We start from the raw sequence: 7,606 nt of genomic DNA, 5'->3' as shown, positions 1-7,606 counted from the left end.
TTGAATCCAGCCCTTTCTCACCGCAACCCTTTCCCCTTCATCTGCCTTCATCCTTCAGTCACAGCACCGCTTGGCAGTGGGTACTTGGGAGCAGCTCTTGGAGACCTTGTAATCGAACCTTCGAACTACAGGATGAGGTCAGGGGAAATAAATGACTTGCCAAGATTCCTCCCTTAAGCCCAGACTTCTGACTTCAGGTCTGGGGACCTGCCACTCCTCCAGACTGCCTCCCACCTGGGGAACCTGGGCCTCGGCGAGAGGCGGGGAAGGCAGGGTCCAGCTGGGAGCACTAAGTCCTCCTGGCACTCAGCCCTCAGCCCCGGGCCTGGCGGGACGCCCCGCCCCGCCCCTTTTCCCCCTTCCCCCTTCCCCCTTCCTGAGCCGGGCTGGGTCGCTGTACCGCCGTCACCCGGGCGCGCGCGGGGTCGCGCGGACGCGGCTCCGGCCGCGGGTGCCGAGAGGTCGCCGGGCCACCCGCACCGCCGCCCCCCGCCTGACGCACGGAGGGGCCGGGACGCGATTTGCCACGAGTGACTGGAGTCGCCGCCGCCGCCGCCGCCCGGGCCCGCTCCGCCCCCAGCCCGCCTTCCTCCCGCCGCGCCCTCCGCCTCCTCCCGCACCTCGCTAGCGTTCCCCTGTCCTCCCCAACGCCCCGGAGCCGCCGTCCGCTAGCGCGGGCGCCAGCCAGGTGAGTGTGGCCGCCGCTCGGCCCCGACGGCCCGGGCGGGAGGAGCGCGCAGGCCTAGCGGCCGGGTGGCCGGCGTGGGCCGGTGTTGGCAGCGGCGGTAGCGGGCCCGGCTTTCTTCCCCCGCGCGGGCCGCTGAGCCGCGGGGCTGCGCAGTGAAAGAGGGGCCCCCGCCCCGCCACCCCCGCCTCTCCCAGCGCCCCGGCCGCCCCCGCCGCCTCAGACAAAGCGCCGGAGGTGGGAGCCTCGCGGGCCGCCTTTGCCTCCGCGCCGCCTGCCGGGTGCGGCCGCGGCTCGCAGAGACCGGGCCGCGCACTTCTCCGTTCCTGAGCGCCCTTGTTCATTTCTGGGTGAAAGGGACCCGAATTGTGCAACAGGTTTGGGCGTTAATCCTTATTTTCCGTCGGGTCTCTCCTGCCAGCGTGCAGGGACCAGATGTGGCGCCCGGCTCTGGGGCGAGTCCCCGCGTTCAGCGCCCGCGGCTGGCTCCTTTGTGTGACCGGTGACCGGCCCTGTCGGGTGGGTGGGGGACACGGGCTCGAGGCCCCAGGGCTGTGCCGAGGCTCCTGGATGCCTCCTCAGGGCGCGGGGATTGGCTTCCACGGGCCTGCCGGGGGTTAACACCCCTCCAGCCTTTAGGAGAGTCACAAAGGAGAAGAGAGGGCCGGTTGGCCAGGTCCGTGGTTGTGTGTTTATTTTTCTATTTTAGGTAGACTCAAATTAGAAAAGAGCCGCAGTCTGACCAGCTCTTGAAGGTACGGGTGGGATTTCACCCTGGGATGCAGGGTTTGGACTTGGCTGTTGCTGTGACAGCCCCCGTGGTTTTCCTGGTGCTTTGACATCGCGGGAGAAGTTGGGAGTGTTGCCGAGGGAGTAACTGGATAGCAGCTGTTTGACAGGTCGTCTCTTGCTTCACGTTTTGCCTGTGTCAAGCATGCCCACCATGTATCCCCACATAGCTTGGCAAGCCATCAAATTTAAACTGCTACTCAAAATGCCCCCGTGTTGGAAAATCCTAATCCTTATACATGCATACATACATACATACACAGACACACATACATATTTTTGTTTTTTCTTTTTTGGTTGACTAAATCTTATTTTCTTAGTGTGAGAATTTTCCCCCCAAGAAAGAATGCATAATAAGGTACAGTTTATCTTTGTTTACATACTTTGGGTCATGCCAATACCTAGCTAGTTTCATTGGTATGCTATTTTAGTGTAACAATACTAAATGGAAGGTATCTTCCTTTAACTTTGAGCAACAAAATATGTCTTTGTTCTAGAACCAGGAAGCTTTTATACGTAATACTTTTTCTGGGTAAAAGTTGGTTACTGTCGTTGCCCCATGAATAAATACGTGAAAAAATTCCCAAAGGACCCAGAAAGCATTTCATAATTCTATAGGCTGTTTTTATGTTCCAAATTCCAGGAAATCATTTTGTTGAATATTTATTCGAACAGTCTAGACTAAATTTAATCTTAAAACTTGGGCCTACTCTAATTAAGGTTCCCCAGCATTAGAAAAATGGATTGCATTTACTAAAAAGTTTAGTCCCTGTGAGTAAGAATCGAATGGAATAATTCATGTAAGAGATTGGAGCTAATGATGGACTAGGAATCTGACAACAGAATGCAGAAAATAGGAAGTTGTAAGTAGAGGTCATGAGGTTGCACCTACTTGGGTTTTAGTTGATTGCTAGGCATTTAATGGCATTTTAAACAGGTAATCTTGCTAATCACGTATCTGAAAATGAAATGTCCATTAATTAAAAAAGCAAAACATAGCATTTTGACCTTTTTTAAAAACCGTACTTTATAAGGACTCCTTGAAGCTTTTCCACTTTCTAAAATTGAACTTGGCATTAATTACATTTCTTTTGAAAAAATGAAATTGTACCAAACTAATCTGATTTGTAGAAAGTTTCTCTGTTATAGTAGCTTTACTTTACTAAAAATACCATTCATCTGTATAGTAGCTAACTTCAAAGATCTTTTAAAGCTGTTACAAGCAGCAGGAGCAACCTCTTGAGGAAAGTAGAATATTTACTAATAAGTAGCAAGCAGAAAAGTGAGCCATGATTGGGCCACTGCATTCTGTCGTGGCTGACAGAGCAAGACCTTATCTCAAAAAAAAAAAAAAAAAGAAAAAGAAAAAGAAAAATAGCAGAGGCTTAAATTTTTATAATAGTTTTCTTTGAGATACAATTCATATGCCATGGAATTCACTTTTTTAAAGTATACAATTCAGTGGTTTTGGCGTATTCACAAAATTGTGCAAATGTCAACACTAATTCAGGAACTAAAAAGAAACTTGTACCTTTATTGCTATTCTCCCCATATTTGACAACCACTACTTTATGTGTCTATGTATTTGCCTATTCTGGACATTTCATGTGAATGGAATCATGTGGCCTTTTTATCTTTCACTTAGCATAATGCTTTCAGGGTTCATTTATATACTGTATATCAATATTTCACTCCTTTTATGGCAGAATAATATTTCGTTATATGGCTATGCCATATTTGTTTATCCATTCTTCAATTTGTGGGCATTTGGGTTGTTTCTACTTTTTGGCCATAATCATGTTATGAATAATGAATAATGTGGATACTCATTTACAAGTTTTACAAATTTTTGTGTGTTATATATGCTTTCAGTTTTCTTGGGTATATACCTAGGTGTGGAATTGCTAGTCATATGGTAATTCTGTTTAACTTGTTGAGGAACTGCCAGACTGTTTCCCAGAGCTGCTGCACTGTTTTACGTTTCTTCTAGCCACATCCTTGCCAACACTTGTTAATGTTTGTCTTTTTGATGATAGCCATCCTAGTGGCTGTGAAGTGATAACACATTGTGATTTTCATTTGTATTTCGTCTTTTCATGTTTTTATTGGCCATTTGTATATAATCTTTGGAGAAGTGTCTAATTCATAGTAGTTTCTGTGTTTTTTACATGTATTTTCTAATTTAATCTTTTAAATGATGCTGTAAGGCAGGTTTAGTCCTATTTTACTGCCAGGAAATTAAAGTGCAAAGAAGTTTAATCATCTGCTTGTTTTTTTAACCTTACAGTTAAGAGACAAGGTCTGAATGTAAACTCGGGTTTTCTGACTCTATTTCCTGGACTCAAGGAGGCATACAGAAGTTAAATTGTGTTTGTGAATGTCTGGCTGATCAGTAACAAAGTGAGAGAAAAATAAAAAATCAAACAATAACAAAGAATAAGGTATTTGTGGCCATACTGCCACATATTCATCAGATTTTATTACGCTTTTTCAAATAAATTTCTTTTCTTGTGTCATAATAAGGTAGGTCTGCTTTCCACATTTCCAACGGGGAAACAGAGTCAGAGTGATTCAACCTTCTTAATGGCATAGCTGATCCTAGAAGCCACTATTTGAATAGTATATATGTATATATATATAGAGAGAGTAGAAGCTGAAAATCTCCCTTCACTTTTTGTCTTTTTCCTCTTTTTCACGCCTAAGACCACTTCCATCTTAGAGAAACCACTGTTAACAGTCTGAGGTTTATCTTTCCAAACCTGTATCTTTGCATTTATTGTGTGTATTTATGAATAAATTTTTATATTCCACCACACATACATACATGTTTCTATTCACAATGTTTTTTCTTTTACAGATGGGATTTTACTAAATATATTCCTTTGTTTTTCACAGAAATATGTTAAATTTTTGCATCTGTAATTACAAAGGATAAATCTAATATTTACGTTTTCATTTAAGTTTGCTATCCATGCGTGGCTTTGGTGTCAAAATGAAGCCAGGATTAAGAATGATTGGGAGACTTTCCACTTTTTTCTGTGCTCTGGAACGGTTTAAAATGCCCTTTAAACATTTACTAGAAATCATCTGACAACTGTGGGGGCAGAAAGAGATCTGAGATGACCTTTCTAATTTTTTTTTTCTTTTGAGACAGGATCTCACTCTGTTGCCCAGGCTAGAGTGCGGTGGGGTGACCACTCTTCACTGCAGCCTCAATCTTCTGGGCTCAAGTGATCCGCCCACCCCAGCCTCCCAGGTAGCTGAGATTACAGACATGTGCCACCATGCCCAGCTAATTTTTGCATTTTGTAAAGATGAAGTTTCTCTGTGTTGCCCAGGCTGGTCTCGAACTCCTGAGCTCAAGTAATCCGCCCACCTTGGCCTCTTCAAATGTTGGGATTACAGGTATGAACCGCTGCACCTGGCTGTTTTTCTTATTTGTAAAATGGCGATAATTCCTACCTCATAAAAGTGTTGAAAATATTAAATGAAATGTGAGCCGATATATGAAAAGGCTCAGTAGTTGCATCTAATATAAAGAAAAAATATAAACTGTAACATGCTATACAAATGTAAATTTGTTACTACAGTTATTGTAATTATCTTTTAACCTAATAGGAACAAATTTAAGTTGATAGGATTGGGAGCTAGGGACAGTTGCCACTAATAAATCAGAAGGATCTGTAAAAATTCACAGGCCATTTGGGATTTGATTCTAGTAGACAATGATATCTAAATTCTCACACTCTTTAAGAAGGGTAGTAGGGAAAATCATTGAGTAAACAGATCTGGATTAATCTTGTTTTATCACTTGTTAGCTTTGTGACTTTGGACAAACTAATTTCTCAGTAAAATGAGATAACACCTACTTTATAGATCAGTTATAAAGAAAGAGATTAGTTTCTAGCATGTAATAGGTGTTCAAAATAGTCATTTTTTTTTCTTTGCATGTGGTGAATACCCAGCAGTGACAAACCTGAGATGTTGAGGTCTGTTATTTTAAGGTTGCTTGATGTGGCGGAAAGAATATTAAGCCCTAAGGTAGACTTTTATTCTGTCATATGTTTATTAGCTATTGGCTATGGATGAATCACCTCAGTACTCAGATCCTTGTGTTTTCCTTACCTATAAAAAAGCTAGAGAACTAACACTAGGCACTTTACAAACCTTATCTCATTTAATCTTTCTAATAATCCTGTCAGATAGAGATGATTTTAATTTCTCTTTCTAATAGATAAAGAAACAAAGTTGCAATAATTGGATTTTCCAAGGTCTACGTGGTGGACTCCCCCAGTCCTGGCCGTATTCTTTGGCTTATTACAACTATTCACTCCTGGGATGTTAGAGCATGCCCCTATATACAGGGAATACCAAGGGGGGAACCTACTATAAACTGTAATACAAAGTGTATGAATAAACTAAGCCGGTGTTGGATGAGACTACTTATTTGTTAATGATTTCCACTAATAAAATACAAATAGAAGATTGTTAATGTGTCCCAATGCCAATGCTTAAGGGTAGTAAATTTAAGATAATACTTCATCTTCTAATAATCACTTTATCTAAATAATTTATTACCTAGTCCTAATTGCATTTCCAGTTTGACCAGGTAAAGCAGAGAAGTGAATTAGTAAGTTAGTGGTCAGAGCTGGTTTGATAGCAGGCTGTGTGTGTGTGTGTGTGTGTATGTGTGTAAGAGCTGAGAAGTACACTTCTTCAGCAGCTTGGCATATGCAGAAATTGCAGATTCTTGGAAAGAAATAATCTGGATTATAATTCATTGTCTTCCACAAGATTTGCAGAGTCATTTAGAAAATGAACCTGCCTTTGTCAGCTGATTTGTAAAGACCTATTGATTATATTCTTGAAGGATGGTAATATTGTCTTTCCTTTACTAGGTATTGTCAAAGCTTTTGCTTAATGATTTTCATTTTATTTGATCAGGTTCAGTGATATTGATTTTGTGTCCTTGCACGCTTTGTGCTAGGGATATATCAAAACAATGCTGTTGAGAGATCACAAATTGAATTGTGATTCAGTGATAGTTTAGAAAGTTTAGGAATTCTATCTGTTGGGGCTTCAGTTATCATATTTTTGAAGTAGAAGTGGGAATTACTGTGTTTAGGTTAGATAATTTTTATCAGAAAAGGCTTGAATTGCACTGTGTAAATTCTCACTGACATTGCTGCTTTTCTGCAGAATACAAAGTACTTTGGAGCTTTATATAAGAATTAGAAAGCATGGTTCTTGTTTTCAAAGAGTTTATAATCTAACTAGGAAGGCAATGAAGGAAGAAACTGAGTAAAAGGATAGAGGGCTCTTACAGCTTGTGCCTTGCCTTTGTAAAATCAATTTTGCCACATTGGGCTTTGGTAAGGTATCACAGGTCTCTCCTGAGGGACAATATGAGAAACATCTAATCCTTTGAAGACTGGTGGTTATGTGTCTTCTATGTTTTGATCATTCTGGGGGCGGGGGTCTCTGCTTTATAAAATTACTGTTGGGTTTAACTACCAAGGGTATCTCCCCTTCTGAGTACTTCTTTGTGTATCTTTTAGAATGCCTGGGTTTTCCTGTTTGTTATGGCTACTAGAAAGCCAGAACTAGATTTGTGGCCCATTCCTGAACAGATAAATAGATTTTCTATATATGTATTTTTAAGACAGAGTCTAGCTGTCACTAGGCTGGAGTGTAATGGTGCGATCTTGGCACAATGCAGCCTCTGCCTCCTGGGATCAAGCGATTCTCCTACCCCAGCCTCCCGAGTAGCTGGAACTATAGACCCGCACCACCACGCCCAACTAATCTTTGTATTTTTAGTAGAGACAGGGTTTCACCGTGTTGGCCAGGATGGTCTTGATTTCCCGACCTTGTGATCCACCCACCTTGGCCTTCCAAGGTGCTGGGATTACAGGCATGAGCCATTATGTCCTGCCTATGTTATACAATTTTTAACCTTTTCCTTGGCAGCATTTTTTTTCTCTCTTCTTTGCTTTTATCTTTAATTTTTTAAATTGTTATAGTTCATTTGTTGTGTCTTTGATCCTTTTCATAACAAAATGGCGTATATACAAATATAGGCATACCTCTAAGATATTGCCAGTTCAGTTTCAGACCACCACAATAAAGCAT

The 7,606-nt window shown here is 42.3% G+C and overlaps 1 protein-coding gene across 1 annotated transcript in view; it reads left to right on the top strand.

Moving 5' to 3' along the window:
- The first annotated feature begins 431 nt into the window (after window positions 1-431).
- SESTD1 (SEC14 and spectrin domain containing 1) overlaps window positions 432-7,606 on the top strand; it is a 147,517-nt gene continuing 140,342 nt past the window's right edge. Inside the window, exon 1 of the mRNA XM_037740057.1 lies at window positions 432-688. The gene's annotated coding sequence lies outside the window, so the exon portion shown is untranslated. The remainder of the gene's footprint in view (window positions 689-7,606) is intronic.

Source organism: Cebus imitator, unplaced genomic scaffold (genome assembly GCF_001604975.1).
Source record: "Cebus imitator isolate Cc_AM_T3 unplaced genomic scaffold, Cebus_imitator-1.0 Scaffold78, whole genome shotgun sequence".
NCBI lineage: Eukaryota > Metazoa > Chordata > Mammalia > Primates > Cebidae > Cebus > Cebus imitator.
This window is presented reverse-complemented; position numbering and strand designations above follow the sequence as displayed.